Source organism: Gossypium hirsutum, chromosome A02 (genome assembly GCF_007990345.1).
Source record: "Gossypium hirsutum isolate 1008001.06 chromosome A02, Gossypium_hirsutum_v2.1, whole genome shotgun sequence".
In the NCBI taxonomy this organism is placed as follows: Eukaryota; Viridiplantae; Streptophyta; class Magnoliopsida; order Malvales; family Malvaceae; genus Gossypium; species Gossypium hirsutum.
This window is the reverse complement of record NC_053425.1, coordinates 10832123-10849683: the sequence shown is the minus strand read 5'-3', so window position 1 is coordinate 10849683 and position 17561 is coordinate 10832123. Positions and strand designations below refer to the sequence as shown.

The window sequence follows — 17561 nt, the reverse complement described above, 5'->3', positions numbered from 1 at the left end:
TCAGGTCCAACTCATCAGTGCCTCCCTCAACTACCTTAGTGTTTCCTTCACTTCACCCATGAATTCCTCAAGATTGACTACTCAACCATCCAAAGCCGACAACATATCTCTTGATCTACTATTTTCCCTACCTCTGCCACATGGGTCTCCGTCGAAACATTCTGTTCGTTTACTCTTTTCGCCATTTCAATTAACGCCTTCGAACAGTGACTCAGATACCAAACACAAAATCTAAATTACTTTCAATATTTTATTTTATCTATAATGTCCCAATCCCAATTCCCAACTCAATATTTTTCGACAACTTTCCAAAACTCACCAACTTCACCTGCGGAAAGAGCACAACAACTTACTTGCAATTATGCAAAGAGACATCAAAGTTAAATTATTATATGTGGTAAGGGAAATGATTAGCTACCAGCTAAGTTCCTTAATCATCCACTTTTGATCAGCCAATAATTACATTTTGATGTAGAGAAGCTTGAGACTTGTTATTTTCCCTTCTCTTTTAATTAATATAAAAAAATCATCATTAATCTCAACTTTTGAGCTAGTAATAATTTACTCGTGTCAAGATCAATGTAAATATAAAAGAAAATCACCACAACAGTGAAGTGAAATATATATATGTATGGTGACTATTAATTTCATTCGTTGCAAATGTTGCACTTTCTCTAACAAGCTTTTATGGTGACAATATTTATATCGTTAATTGTGATGCCTTATTTTTTCATTTGCTATTATATACTTTCTACATTAATTTGTAAGCAAATTGCTTGTTATGGTCCAAATATTTATATATTTGGAAAGATCAAGATTGAATTATTAGATCACAGAAATTTAGATACAATATATATTTGATCATTATATATTGGGACAAAGTGAAGGGTAAGAACTGGCTTTAGCTTAAGGTTTTATTTATTCCTTTAAAATATTAAAATGAAAAAAAAATTAAGAAAATGAAAATTTTTAAAACTTCTCAAAAATTAATAATTTAATTTAAATTTTTTTAACACAATTTTTCAACTCTTAAAAATCAAGAATTTTATCTCAATTCCTATATAAATTCCTAGCTTTACCTCTTAATATATAATCCACAACTGTTGATAATTGTTGTATATAAGATATATTAGATTATGGCATGTCTATGATACGTGTGAAAAAATTATATAACAAATTTATAAAAAATTGATATGAAAGTTAAATGTGGTTTTGGTTGACATAGTAAAACCGATAAAAGAAAGATTTTGAGGTCTGCATGTATTTTTTTAAATTGTATGTAAAAAGACAACAATACCCTCAAAATTATATTTTTTGTTTTATAAAAATATTAATATTTTAATAATTTTATAATTAAATTAGAACTCGGTTAAGAGTGACGTTAACATAAGCAAAGTTTTAAATAATAGTGTACATATATATATATTGTTGAAGTTGCAACGTTAACCTCCTGTTTTTGGAGTAGCGACACCTCTCCATCGAAGTCTAGACCTTGAGCTTCTGCCTTTGATGTTGCGAGGCTAGCCCGATAGTTTCAAAAAATTTTACATTTTAGTCCTCAATCGGTCTCGGGCTATCGAAAGAGCTTTCGTAAGCTCGTTTAAATCCCGAATATGATATATAACATGTCGATGTTTTGAACTTAATAACTTGTATTAATTGATAAATTGAATTGCAAATAAGATCGTAGTTACTCTGGTAATGAATGTAACATCTCGTAACTCAGACATGACTATCGAATTGAATATGAGATGTTTCATTTAGTGGTATCATATATGTTATATAAAAGAAACAGGAAGAATATTTTATAGAAAAAACTAAAAACAAGAAATTAAGAATATCTTAGCAGTATATATTTCTTAGGGAACATGCTTTGTAGTTTATACTTCGCCGGAAATTGTCGCAAAAAACAAGAAAAGCACAAAACCGGTGGCCAACAAAACCCTAATAAAGCCATATAAGAAAATCTGATCTTTTCCAAGATTGTCTCTCTCTCTCTCTTTTTTTCTTGGATTTTAATTTTGAAAAAAAATAACGTCAAAAAAGATTCCATGCAGAAAAGTAAGCAAAATCAAATCTTCACATTTTGAATGAAAAAGCTGAAGCACAGTAATATGAATAAGGCAAGTGGCCACCTTGCATGATAAAAAGCCATAATTTTGCCACTACTTTAGATTGGCTTCGCATGCTTTTGGGATATAGAATATACTATTGATTTCATTTATACAATATAATATTGGTGGGGTAGATCTTTAAAACTCCAACATAAAATCAACTGATTATTATTTAAAAAAAAACATGTATCATCTTATTTATTGTAGTTATGGAATTTTAAAAAAAAGTATTTTGTGAATATGAAATAATACAATGATATATTGATCAAAGAAGTTTGAATCAGGATCAAATTATAAAATTTTATGGAATTAAAACCTAAAACAAGTTGTGTTAAAAGAATTAAATTAAATTACTAATTTTTGAAACGATCGAAAATGTAATTTTTTTTAAACAAAGGAACTAAAAAGTTTAAATTAATTTTATAATTTTTTAGAGGTCAAAAGTGTAATTTGCTTATTTAATCAAGAGGTCATAGCCCCTGCTTGCTAGAGGTGTACATTACTTGAGTACTTGCTCAACTCAATTTGTTCCACTAGTTTTTCTTTGTGCTTTTACTTAGATTTTTCAATTTTGATCAAGCTTAGCTTGACCCATTTTATTGATTAAAAAAAATTAAAATTAGTTATTTGGACAAACTGATCGAGCTTAGACCTAAGCTTGAAATATTTTTTTAGAATCAACCCTCAGCACAACTCAGTCCACGAATAATTTTATTGCTGACTTTGGCTTTGTCCTTAGATATATTATGATTATATGCCGATTGGGTTTACCGACACTCTTGCTAGAACAAGAAAGTGGTTATTTTTAACACTCCAAATTTCTATAATTTCGGCTTTTGTGATTGTTGAGCTTGAAAATATCGAGACTTTTGTTTTGATTCATTTTGACATAAAATATATGTGGTTTAAGAGGTTATGTGCTCTGGGGTGTGTTTGGGAGGTCCCAAGTTTGAGCCATAACTTGGGCTAAGTTTTGGTTTTTTATTTGAATTAAGCCTGGCTTTTGGTTAATGGGCCTATAAGAATTTATTGGTAGGAATTTAATAGAATGGGCTAGCTAGTCTAGTGGTTAAGTGGTAATGGATTATGCCTCAGATCCCGAGTTTGAGTTGTGAGTGGCATGATTTTACTGATAAGCCGTGCGGACGTTTGAGTTGGACTAAAACACTAAAGGGGGAGGTAGGGTTATCAAGTGTTTGCCTAACCTGCTCTCATTTTTCTTTTTGCTCTCTCTGCCGTTTTCTTCTTTTCCCAAACCCCTTGCTGTTGAAATTTTATTTCTTTTACCCCTCTCCTCCATTTTTCTTTCTTTCGATTAGTTTTGGCGTGCTGCTAGTGGTTCTGCCAGCTCGGTAAGTATGGTTTTGTTAAATTGTGTGGTTTCTTTTGGAGATTGTTTAAGAGGGATTTAATTTGCTACTTAAGGGGCAATCAAGGTTCTGTGGATCACTAATCGGGGTTCTGAACAGCGAGTAATCACCGTTATTCGTTGAAGGTAAGTAGATCTCTCGTTTCGGGATTTTTCTATTCTGAACTATTCGAATCAAGAGACTGAAAATTTCGCTTATGATTGACAATAATAGGTTCTAGAGTGTTCGGGATTGCGTTAGGCTTCAATCAAAACTAGATGTGTACTTCGATTGCACAGAAAACGGGTTTTGGCGAAAGCCGAAACTGAAACTGTCGACGTCACACGGGCGTGTGGAGGCCGTGTGGCGATACACGGCTGTGTGATCGACGAGTCAGGCCTTGTACGTGCCACACGGGCACGACGGGCAGAGGCATGTGAGGCTAGCTAGGCCGTGTGCGAGGCACGAGCTAGACCAATTGGGTCATGTGGGCCATACGGGCGTGTAGGCCCATATAGGTGAACCACACGGGCGTGTGAGAATCTGGACCAGGCCGTATGATTCACACGGGCAAGGCCAATTTGGGCTGTGTGAGCCACACGGGCGTGTGGGCTTACACGGGCAGGCCACATGGGCATAGGAGCCCAATAATCTGATTTGTTTTGGAAGGTTGCATGGGTCGCCCTAGTTGACTGTTATTTGTTAAAGGGGTCGGTAAGCGTTAGTTAGGCCCTATTCTGTGACATGATATTGAGATGTATGCTAGCATGTTATACTTAGCATGTGTATAAATATTGATATGATCTGAGTATAGTACGTACAATCTGTTTACTGTTGAAAGCATGCCATGACATTATTTATGTTGCATTACATTAGGTTGGGTTTGATATTGAAGAGAAGGAAGACTGAAAGGCTCTTTAGCTGTTTATCTGGCAGCTTCGCTGCAGTTATCGATATGTGCCGTTACACGGTACCTTATGGTGTGTATGGTTGGGTGGGTTGATTTATCCTCATACTTGGTGTGTAGGGCTAGGTGGGTTGATATTATCCTCACGTGGTGTGTAGGGGTGAACGGAGATAGTGTGCAGGGTTGGTGGGCATGCACAGTACTGCTTGATATGCATGTATATCTGTATAGGCTAAAGGCCAAATGTATCTGATACTGTTCTGAGTGGGCTAAAGCCTACACTGATTATGTTAGGAGCTCAGGCTCGATTATGACTGCTTGACTGTTATCTGTTTACATGCATGCTTTACTGTGGGGACGTACACACTGAGTTTGTGAAAACTCACTCCTTTATTGTTTTATTTGTCAGGTAATCCCCAGTAGCAGATGGATCGGTGCAGAGGAGGGCTCGACGGTAACCACTGCCATATTTACTCTGGTTTTAAGGTTTAATTGAATTTACCGTTTTAACTGGTATGTTTGAGGGCTTTTAAGTAATTTCTGAAATTGAAATTTTTGGTTTTAACTTGGGATTTTGAACTACTATTTATGGATTTTGAAACTGCAACGCATATTTGTTTTGAAGTTCTGCATATTAAGAAATGGTTTCAAGCAAATTAATTAGTCAGTACACGTTTTCTGAGTTAAGTAAAAGACAATAACTGGAACAGTTTAGAGTAAATTTGGTTTTGAATATATTCTCTGTGACTTCACTAGATTCGGCCATAACGTCTAGGCCAGGTTTGGGGTGTTACATGTAATGGTATCAGAGTCAAGTTACAAAACTTAACTGTGGATTTGAGTTTAAAAAATATTAGTTTTTGTAAAATGATTTGAAATAATTTTGATTACAAGTATGTGGTACACCGAGCCTTCAGCATTGATCCTGTAAGTTCTCTGAAATTCTGATATGTACTGTCTAACAGCATGTTCATCCTGAAATGTTGTCTGAATCTGTCTGAAATACTCTGTGTGTGTTATGAGACTACTGTAGGTAGTACTTTACTGAAACACTATAGGTAGTGTGGACTGAAACTGTAATGAGACTGCTTCTCGCGATAACTGACTCTGAAACTCTATTACTATATTGCATAAAATATCTGCTAATAATTATCAAAACTGTAAACTGATGTGCATAAAAATTATAAATACAGATTAATTCGATAGTTACGATGAACACACATGGTACTCATGGACGGGGTACTAGAGGCCGAGGTAGAGGTCGTAGAGAGATTTGAGCTGAGTCCTTCGCATATGATACCCTAATCTGGACACTAGCGAGACGCCGGTGTCACCTGTTACTGAGACTGGTGCTGAGTCTAAGGACCGTGTAGCTGGGGATGACGCACTGTCCTAGGCCATGCTGCGAATTCTAGAGAGGGTTGTTGGGGCTAATACTGGGTCTGGAGGTCGTGGGTCGGTTACGGAATGACTCCAGTCGAATGGGGCTTAGATATTCAAGGTTAGCTCGATTAATAATATCAACCCAAATTTTAATTACACTACATTGACTATCAACTATAAATTGGTTAAAATTGAAACTATTTAAATTGAAAGCCATAGTGTTAATACCTAAAGCGATGAATTAGATACCTACTAGATGCCAATCAACTAAGCCCAGTTGACACTATTATTATTGCAACCATTAAGATGATGCGTGTTTGAGCACGCTTAAGTAGTTTTCTTTTCTCTAAATTAAGAGTTGAGAGGGATTATGAGTAAAAATAGACATGTTATAAAGGCATAATAACTTATTTGGCCTCCAAACTTTACAAAAAAAAAATGTCATTTTAGCCATTCTTTTTTTTTGCCTTTTTTAGCCCTTAAACTAGCACTTTTTGTCAAAATACCCCGAAATGGATGAAAAAGTAATGATTGTTAACTTTGTTGCCACTAATTACATTTTTTAAAAAAATTCCAAAATTTATAGAGTATTATTGAAATTTTTATTATTAAATAAAATTTAGAATTTTTTAATAATTTTTAATTTTTCATTATAAGTGACCAGTCACACCAAGCAAAAAAACAGTCTCATTTTCTTAATAAAACCCAATCTTCTAAAATTAAGCATTCCACCATAACTTTGCAAATATTGTGGAGCTAATTTTTCAGTTAAAAACGGTTTCGAAAAAATGCATACTAAAAGATAAAATGAAACCGAAATTTAAGCATGGTAACATATCATCATCTACAACAAATCATGGCATTACTAAGTACTTCTAATATTCGATCATTACATGCAATTTAATGCACTTCCATAAAACATAATTTAGGCATATCTTTATTCTCACATTAGACATGATCTTCAATATTCAATTCATTATCATTTAAAATAAAATCCGAATAATCTCAAACACTCAAAATTTGTACATTGTCCTCATAACAAATCAAGATTATTCAAATTATAACAAAATTTCCCTCCAAATATAACATTCCCAAACAAATCAAACTAACCCATCAATATCTTATTACATAAAGTCATTTACTCTTTAAAACATATCTTAATAACCATCTCAATGATATGTTAGAATCACCCAAAAACATAAACATCAAGTATCACAATAATAAAAATTCAAACTTTCAACATTAAATATTGGACCCAATTAATTTATAACCAAAGTCAAATCCTCAAGCGAAATATTTATCTAAATAAACATAATATCCTAAGCAAATTGACTTAAATTAACATCGAAAATCTTAAAGAGTAGAAATCGATACCAAGTATGCTTCTGCTACTTTCTCCTTCCACTAGGCTTTTTAGGTTTCACCATATTTATTAGAAAAATAGTCACTTTTGTTTACCTCATGTTATATTTTAGTTACTTATGTTTTAAACTTTACGTTTTAGTCACTTACATTATCGCGTTGTAACATTTTAATCACTAAGGGTGTGTTTCAATGGGTGGTGGGGTGCGGTGCGGTGCGTTTAGCTTATTTTTTGTCTCATGCTACAGTATCGCTACAGTATCTAATCTCACTGCCACTGTTGTTTTTACGCTAATCACTTGTAAATGCACCGCCCATCCAAACTTACCCTAAGCCGTTAATTGTTGTTAACGATGTAACTATAAGCTAACATGGCACGCTAAATCATCATTTCAAACAAAAATTTTAGGTTAATTTATACAATTAGTCCCCATATTTTTTTCGTTTTGGACAATTTAAAATTTTTTTTATGTTCTTTTAACTTTCTATTTTTTTTATTTTCCATTCTCTTCTGCTTCTCCTTCTGTTTCCTCCCTTCTCCATTTCTTTTAACATAGTTTTTCTATGTTTTCCTTTTCTTAAAACTAGTCCCTATACTTTTTATTTTTTTTGAACAATTTAATTTTTTTGAGTGAGATAAAAACCCAATTTTGCTTCTTAAAACCATCCATCTAAACTCTAATATAAGCCCACCTAAACCAAAATCTAATGATCTTGCTCAAAAATATACAATCCCTCAAGAAACTTAAGATCACTCAACATTCTTCTCTTTTTGAAATACTCACTCTACCACAAAATTTACTAAATCTTTACAAAAATCTATTTCTTATCCTATGATAATATAAACTCATAAGCATTAAAATCTAACTAGATCAAAACATCAAGAAATTAGCAAAATTCCAATTCAGACTTTACCCAAAATCCAACAAAAATGGTGAAAGATATGGGAATTCCAAGTTTTAAGGATCAAAATCTCAGAAAGAGTTAGAAATCATTTTTACTTTGCTGAATGCAATTGAATTTCACCAAGAATTAATGAAAAATTGCTTGTAGAAATTTGAGACAAAATGTGCAACTATCATGAAAATGGAACTAACTCAACCGTTCCCTTATTTGGTCTTTTTCAAATGGTGTATTTGCTCTTATACCCTTGGGCCAATCACCTAATAAGAACCTCACCTCTTCCTAATATTATATATATATTTTAGACATTTGCCCCAACAATTTTGATTCTCTTACAAAATAGTCCATATCTCAAAAATTCTAACTATCTAATTATTGCTAATTTATGAACAATTATTAATTATCACCAACTAATTATGAATCATAAAATCGACCCGATACTCGTTCCCTGAAGCATTTCAATTTAACTCCCTGGAACATTTCGAATTACCAATTTCGACACCAAAATCAAACTTTTTTACATTAGAAAATTTCGGGTTGTTATATTTTGAGTAGTTTTGGAATAGTTTTTCTTGGCTTAGACTTTTCGTTTAATTTCCTTGCATTTTCCTTTTCAGTTTTTTAAGAACTATATTAGTTTATAATAACAAATAGTTTTTTTAATTTCTTGCAACTTGCACTTGGTCTCAAAGAACTAGGGATTGATGAGGAAAATGCATGAGATTAAGCTTGTGCTTCACCAACCATGAGCCATTGTAACATTATTAAGTATCTTTTAACCTTGTTTTATTATTTTATGTTTCAAAGGGGTTAATGGTTTTGCATGCTTAATATCTATGTCTAGCAAAATGTCATGTGGGTAATGGTTTGAATATGTATGTGAGGTGATTTTAGGCTTGCTAGTTGACTATGAATGTGATATACTTGTTATTAGGTGGGCTTAAAAGCTACTTAAATGTGACGATTTTAAGTGTAATTAAGTTTCGAGAAAATACAAGAGGTGACTTTCAGTTAACTAGCTAATTAACAAGTTGAGCACCATACATCGAGAGAGTTGATGTATGTTAACTTGAAAAGTGAGAACTACAAGTTAAAGGTGATTGCCACATTCAAAACGAATCGAGAGAGTGTTAGGATGTGAGGATGGTATTGCCACACTTGTTAGCTACCAATTAAGCTTAGAATCACTAAAGTAGGCTATTCACTACACTATCATCCAAGTAGTAGTAATTTATGATTACATTTTACTAGTGTTTGAAAGAAAAGAAAAAAGTTATTTATGATTACATTTTAGAAAAATGAGAAGTTTTCTTAAACAATAAATAATTTATTTTTAAATATTATAGAAAAAAGTTGTATTGTGTAGTAATTATTAGCAATAATATCAAAAGATAATCCCAAATTGATAACCTCTATAGTAGCATATCGATTGAAGTAATAATGAAACTTCAATTGCCTCTATAGTAGTATATCGATTGAAGTAGTAATGAAACTTCAATAGGTAAATATGTACAATTAATGTTTTTATTTTAAAGTGAGACCAACGGCTAAGTGTGATGACTTAAACTAGTGTGGTTCAAATTCAGTACTTCTCTCCATTCATTTATCTCTTGGTTGGCAATGCTCAATAGCTTGCCAACAGATGATAGATTACTCTATTGGGGGGAATGAATGTCGATCAATTAGGTTTGCTTTGCAAGAAGGAATGAAAGTATCGATTTTTATGAGCAAGGTCGAGGCTCGGTTCTAAAAAAATATTTTTAGTTTATTTAATTTGGCTTAAATAATTAGTTTTATTGTTAAAAATACATTATTTAAATTTAATTACAAAAATATAAATTTATTTATTTTATATATTTTTATTATTTCTAAAAAATAAAAAAAATCAGATCAAGATTGAAAGCCTGTTCTAAAATGAGAATCGAGATGACTTCTTTTCATTGGCAGATACTCAAAACTAAGGTAGTAGCGAGTATTAGAGCTTTGTGAGATTTGAAGACAAGCTGCAGACCTGGAACTAGAGCTGCAATGGGTTCTTATGCTTGCATTAAATGTAAAGCTTCGATTATGATAATTCTTCCTATGACTTGGATTACATTGAAAAACCACAGACTGTATAAAAGAAAAACAAATGGTGAAAACGTAATACTAGAGCATAGTCTTTACATAGTTTCGACAACGTTACGAGTCTTAAAATCAATAAAGATAGGTATGGTGAATTTGTAATGCTTGGAAAGTCCATTTGAATGCACAATGAGATTAGTTTTAGTGAGCTTAAAAACATCAATGTCAAAGAAATAAATATTTAGATTTGAATGCAGATGAAAAAATATCATTAAGATATTATTAGACTAAAAATTGCATTTAATAAAATAGTTAAATTTTTTTACCAGTATCACAGAAAAACTTTTTTTTTGTTGAAAATTAATGTGCTTTCATTTTTACTTAGCAAAATACAGAGGTGGAGACAAGCTTTAGACACCCCAGTATGGTAAAAATATTTTTTAATCTTTAAAATTTTTGTAGATACAAATTAATATAATGATAAATTTATATTTTGACTCTTAAAATTTATTATTCATTTTTAACCCATTAAAACATGTACTACCCAGTTCCTTCTGGGTTAGTCCTCAACTTTCCTAAAAAATAAAATTTCAATGTATCATTGTTCATTTGCTTCCAAAATAAAAAAAAATAAAAAAAATAAAAATGACAATAACTAAAGAAAACAAAAATATTAGGATAAAAAAGATGTCCCTTATTCTCATTGACCTCAAACATATATATACAGATCCAAGACTCCTATTAGAAATAAACTTCTATATTTGTACAAATCAAGATTTCCTATACAGAGTAAGTTACCAAAAATACATCAACTAATGTAGCTAAAGATCCTAGAATATCATCCTTTAATTGCTGCACAAATTATGTTGTCCGAAATTTCCTTAACACCCCCTTCAAGTTGGAGCATGAAGATTTGAAGTGCCAAACTTGCCAAGAAGAAACTGAAATTGATTAGTGCCCAAAGCTTTAGTGAAAATATCATCAAGTTGGAGAGAATAACGCACATGAGTTGTTTCAATATTCCCGTTCTCTATCTCCTCACGAATAAAATGGCAATAAACTTCGATGTTTTTCATATGCTTATGATATACATGATTTGCTTCAAAATGTAAAGTGGATTGACTATCACAGTACACACACATGGAACCAAAATGAACAACACCAAGAAATAGCAACAAACCCTTCAACAATTTAAGTTTACAAGCTGCAGTAGTCATTGATTGATATTCTACTTTGGTAGAGGAGTGAGAAACTGTTTGTTGTTTCTTGGTTTTCCATGAAACATGAGATTTTCCCAAACAAATAAAATAACCTGTCAAGGAGTGTCTTGTCAAGGAACAACTCGCCCAATCTGAGTTACAATCAGCATAAGATTGAGATTAGAATTTGCTCGCAAAAGAATTCTTTGTCCAGGATTACCCTTCAAATATCGTACTAATAGTAATGCTTCTTCCCAATGAGCCTTCTTTGGTTGCTGCATAAATTGAGCAAGAATATGGACACAGTAACTCAATTCAGGTCGTGTAATAGTTAAATAGATTAGTCTTCCTACCAGCTGACGATATTGAGCAGGGTCATGAGCATCCTCCCCTTCTACAAGAGCAAGTTTATGATTCTACTCAAGTGGAGTTTTCGTTGGCTTAGCTCCCAGCAAACCGAACTTAGAGATGATATCCAAGGCATACTTTTGTTGATAGAGGAAAAACCCTTTAGCATTTCTCGCCACCTCTATGCCCAAAAAATATTTCAACAGTGCCAAATCCTTCATATGAAAACATCTGCTCAAATACTACTTGAATTATTGCATAACCTTAGCATCATTACCTGAAATAATGAGATCATCCACATAGACAATAACATGTATTTGCACATGCAGTTTGCGGAAAGTAAACAATGAATAGTTTGAGCAAGATTAATGAAAACCATACTCCTTCAAATAATCTAATAGCTTAGCAAACCAACAACGTGGTGGCACAAGCCATATAAAGACTTGCAAAGTCTACACATTTTTCTAGGACTTCCAGAGGCAAAACCTGGTGGCATTTTCATGTAACCTTCCTCATTCAAATCTATGTGCAAGAAAGCATTCTGCACATCCATTTGATGCAGTTCTCAGTTTTTCGCAATAGCCATTGCGAGAAAAGTACGTATAGTGGCCATCTTTGTAGTGGGAGCAAAAGTTTCATGGTAGTTGATACCCCTTATTATTATTGTTATTGCCAAGAACTACCAGTCGAGCCTTGCATTGTTCAATTCTTCCATATGAATTATATTTTATTTTGTACACTTACTTATTGTCAATAGTCTTTTTTCTAAGAGGCAAGTCTTCCATTGTCCAAATCTCATTATCTTCCAAAGTTTGAATCTCTTTTCTCATAGATTTTTTCCATCATTCATCTCTCACTGCTTTATTATAAGTTGGTTTTGAACCTGTAGTGATGCTTGCCAAGAAGGACCGATGCTGTGAAGAAAACTTATGATAATTGACAAAATTGGCTATGGGGTAAGACATACCTGAGGAAGGGATTGGAGAGATGAACTTTACAAGGAGATAAATATCACATTATTTGTCACATAATTCTTTAGACTAGTGGATAACTATTTAATCCTATGTACTCGACCCAATTGGTGTTCTACAAGCACACCTTCTCCTTTTAAATTTTCTTCTCTATTTTCAACAACTATGTCTGATAAACCGTAATTTATACATATTTTTATCCCATGCTAAGCACATTTTATGGATTATTTCTCCTTAAATTTGGTGAATTCGATGCTCCTAATCTTTTAATTTCATGTTTTATACTTAGGTGAGCATAGGAGAGTAAAAAGAGCGAGAAACAGGCTGAAAACGGAGAAAATTGACCAAAGTGAGAAATCAACACGGCCTGGACTTCCTTACACAGGTACACCACACGCCAGTGTCTATTCATCAGACTCGAACCCGAGTTGAAGCACTTGCACACAGGTGTGTCACATGGGCGTGTCCCTGTCGAGCCCAAGTCTAGTCCTATTCGGAAAAGGCCACTCTTGAGGGTTTTGAAGCATTCTAAAGCCTATATAAACACCCCAGAAGGTACCTAAAAAGGACATATGGAGAAGGAGGCAAGGAATTACTCGAAGAAAGCCGATTGATCCATCTCAAAATCCCTAAAGGGGGGAGAGTTGTAATATCCCGAATTAGGGTCTAATCGAAATAATGGTTTTAAGACCACAAATATAAGATAGAAATAATTATTTTATTATAATTTTAAGGTCTATGGCATGATTTCATGATTGTGTGAAAATTTCGTTTAGAAATTTTATCGATAGAGGGTCCAATTTGATATTTAGGACTAAATTGCAAAAGTTGTAAAATGTGTTTTCTAGTTCACAAAATGTACTAAGTACTTGTGAGTAATGGGTTTTTAAAGTGGAGGTCCTTGGATAGTAATTAGGCCATTATACTAGTTTGGACAAAAATACCTAAAGGAAGATAAAACACCATAGTTTTTAATTAAGGACATTTTGGTCATTTAGTTATTAGAATGAATTAAAAACAAAATTAAAAGCCAGTTTTTGTCCATCTTCAACCCCTTGGCCGAATTTCACATGAGGAAGACATAGCTAGGGTTTTTCAAGCTTTCAAGCTCGATTGTAAGTCCATTTTAGCCTCGTTTTTAATGTTCTTTACGTTTTTGGAGTCCCGGTAACTTGATTAAGCTTATTCTAGCAATAATTTAACCTAGGGTTTATATTTGGAAAAATACCCATAGGTGAAATATGTTTATTTTGATGTTTTATGGTAGAATATGAAGCTTGAAATTGTGTTAAACAACTTTTGCTAAGTGATTTTATGTGAAAACGAGTAAAACGACATAATCGGTAAAAATACCTAATGTTCATAAGTACATGTTAGAGTGAGAATTTGATGTTGCCATAGGAGGGAAAAATGATCATCATGTCATAAAACATAAGAAAATAGGATGAATTTTAATTCCGAGCCTTGGGGAAAAAGTGTAAATATGTAAAAGTTTAGGGACAAAAATATAATTTTTCCAAAGTTTGAGTCAAGGACTGTTTTAATAAATGTGAGTATTAAATAAGCTAAATTTGTTATTTTACATCAAGAGAAAAAAGATTTGAGTCGTGATTGAGGGAAAAATAAAGTTTACGAGGAATAGGCTCGATTTCTAATATTTTGTACCAAGGTATGTTCATGTGTAAATGTAGTAACATAATTGTCATTTTAAGTAATTTAGTGTTGTTTATATGATATGATGATTATTATCATGAAATATTATGCTTTGTGGATTATTATTTAGTAATATGCAAATTATGTAAGCTACTTGATAAATATGAAATGTTACCAAGTATCGGTTCCGACATTCCGTGGAAGACGAAAAAGATGTATGATTGAGGAAAATCCCGTTTGAACCTTGGGAATAAATTAGGATACAAGTGACATGTCACTAGGATATTTGAGTTTCGAGCTTGTTGAGTTGAGTTCGAGTTCGTGAGATGTAACTAGGCATCCGAACTCATTGAGTTGAGTCCGAGTTCACTTATGGATATAAACGCCCGAGCTCGTTGAGTTGAGTCTAAGTTCGCTTATGGGCGGGTTACATGGTAGCTTAGCTACATAATTTCCATAGGCTATTGAGTTTGTCTAGCTGCGGGTATCACACTTATGTGCGTGCAATCCGTGTATCCAAATTATATTCAGATGTGTTCAACGGGTGAATCTTAAGTGAATAAGGAGAATACTTAAGACGAAGGTGACATGTTGGTAAGTGTGGTGAATGAGAAAATTTGGACAGGTATGCGCTTAAACCCTCGGGTTGAGAACTTGGTATGATGAAATCATGGTAAGATAGTAAATGAAAATGTAACATGAATGTCTTGGTGATATTTATACAAATGATGTTTTATGTTGGATTGCATGAATATGTTACTTGCTATTTACATGTGAACTTACTAAACATTTATGCTTACTCCCTCCTTTCCATTCTTTGTAGTTTTGACAAGGCAGCTCGAAAATTGAAAACGGTCAGAGGCTCACTCACACTATCCGTGGACCATTTTGATATAGTGGCTTGTATATTTTGAGTATGGCATGTATAGCATTATAATCATTTTGTGTATATGATCTTATGATATGGTTACTGGGTGGTAAGGAAATGTTTGGTAATGATTAGCCATTGGAATGGCTAATCAAGATCATATTTGGTGTTATGTATACTTAATGTGCTATCCAATCCATGGAAATTCATAAAAAGGTGAAATTTGCTATAAAATAGTATCATACAACAACAATGACGTGAGTTTGAAAAATCACTAAAAATAGTAGAGATAGAATTAGATGATGAATAAAATATGAAATTTAATCTTATTGAGTCTATTTTCATATGAAAGAAACAAAATAGACAAATGGGTTGTATTTTATGAGAAATTTGAGTTTTGGTGGAATAGGGTTAGAGCAATATCTGAATCCCCTGTTCTGACTTTAGAAATTCACTAAAAATTGTACAAAAATATATAGGAGTCATACTTTATATTTATAGATTTCTTATTGAGTATAATTTTGATAGAAACAAAGAAAATAGTCATATGAATTCTGTACAGAGTGAAAAGTGATTCGTAGTGAATAGAGGTTAGAGCAGTCGAACACTGAAATAGGGGAAACTTTAACTAATAAACTGTAGTAATTGGTCTGACCAAAAATTCTGGAAAAAAAATTAGTAAATAGATATATGAGTCTAGTTTTAGGGAAAATTTACAGATTTTAATTTCAAGTTTTGTAACTCGAGATATGATTTTTTTTAGCGACTGTGATGCAGATTGGCAGTTTATTACGAAAGGTGAAATAAATTGTTTGAAATTGTTTAAGTGATAATTTAAGTTTGTTAACGCCTCGTGCTCGACTCTGGCGACAGTCTCGGGTAAGGTGGTGTTATAGATTTTTTTCCTTAGGTATTGTCCAAATCATTTAGTTTTCCCAAAAGTTATTTCTCCAATTTACTTCCTGTGCATTCTTAGTTTAGTAATTAATTTAGATACAACAAACCCCTAAATTTTTAGGCTAGATAATAAAAAGAAAGTTAATACTAGTACTTTTAGTTCCTTTGGGTTCGACATCCCGGTCTTGCCATATGCTATACTACTGTTCGATAAGGTGCGCTTGCCTTTGTCGTGATAATAGTTAGTATTCAAGAACGGACATTCATAAATTATAAAACTTATTGCACGTATCACATCACACGATCAAGTTTTTGGCGCTGTTGCCGGGGAACTAAGATATTAGGAACACTCGATTTTTATTACTTTAGCCATTTTATTTTTATTGCAATTTAAATTTTTATTTTCTTTTCTAATTTTTCATTTATTCTCTTCTGGCAGTTTTTTATAGTGCATGACTAGAAGAAACCCATCGGGACCATTACTTTTTTGATATGAGATCGATCGCACAGCTCGCAGAAACCGAAGAGAAATAAGGCGAAGCCTAAGATACACAAAGGAAGAGCAAGAGGACGACATTCACACCACAACCGAGGAGATGGCTGAAAATCAGGAACATCCGCTACCTCCTGCGATTGCTGCTGACCCAGTAAATCAGAATCCTGCTCCACGCACTATGTATGATTATGATAAACCTACTTTAACAGGAACTGAGTCAAGTATAGTTAGGCCTGCTGTTGCTGCAAATAGTGTTGAACTGAAACCTAACGCAATTCAAATATCCAACAGTTTTTTCAGTTTTATGGTTTGCAGGACAATGACCCAAACGCTCATTTGGTGAATTTCCTAGAGTTTTGCGACGCTTTCAAAATCAATGGCGTTTTTGATGATGCCATTCGCCTTCGGTTGTTTCCATTTTCATTGAGGAACAAAGCAAAACAGTGGTTGAACTTGTTACCACGAGGGTCAATCACTACTTGGGAACAAATGACCAAAAAATTTTTACTTAAATTTTTTCCGCCGGCTAAAACGACTAAATTGAGGAATGATATCTCTTCTTTTGTGCAGATGGATCTAGAGACACTCTATGATGCATGAGAGAGATACAAGGAACTCTTGAGAAGATGCCCTCACCATGGGCTGCCCTTATGGTGTCAGGTTCAAACATTTCACAATGGCTTGAATCCTTCAACTAGACAAATGATTGACGTAGCTGTTGGTGGGACTATCAATAACAAAACACCTGAAGTGGCTTACGAAGTTATTGAAGAGATGTCACTGAATAACTATCAATGGCAAGTCATGAGAACAAAGCCGACGAAAGCAGCCGGTGTTTTCAACCTTGATGTGGTTACTATGCTATCTAATTAGGTAGAACTCTTAAATAAAAAGATTGACGGTTTGTATGGTTCTACTCAGGTACATCCAGTGATGAGGTGCGATTCAAATGGAGGAGGAGCATACACAGAATGTCAACCCTTCAACTTTAGCACCGAGGAGGAACAAGTTCAATATATAGGTAATAATAATTCTAGATCTCAGAAT

At 33.3% G+C, this 17561-nt stretch overlaps 1 non-coding gene across 1 annotated transcript; it reads right to left on the bottom strand.

Moving 5' to 3' along the window:
* Positions 1 to 17051: 17051 nt before the first annotated feature.
* On the bottom strand, positions 17052 to 17158 carry LOC121216815 (small nucleolar RNA R71). Its single transcript, XR_005913029.1, has one exon. It is a non-coding gene; the product is annotated as a small nucleolar RNA R71 (small nucleolar RNA).
* Between the last annotated feature and the right edge of the window lie 403 nt (positions 17159 to 17561).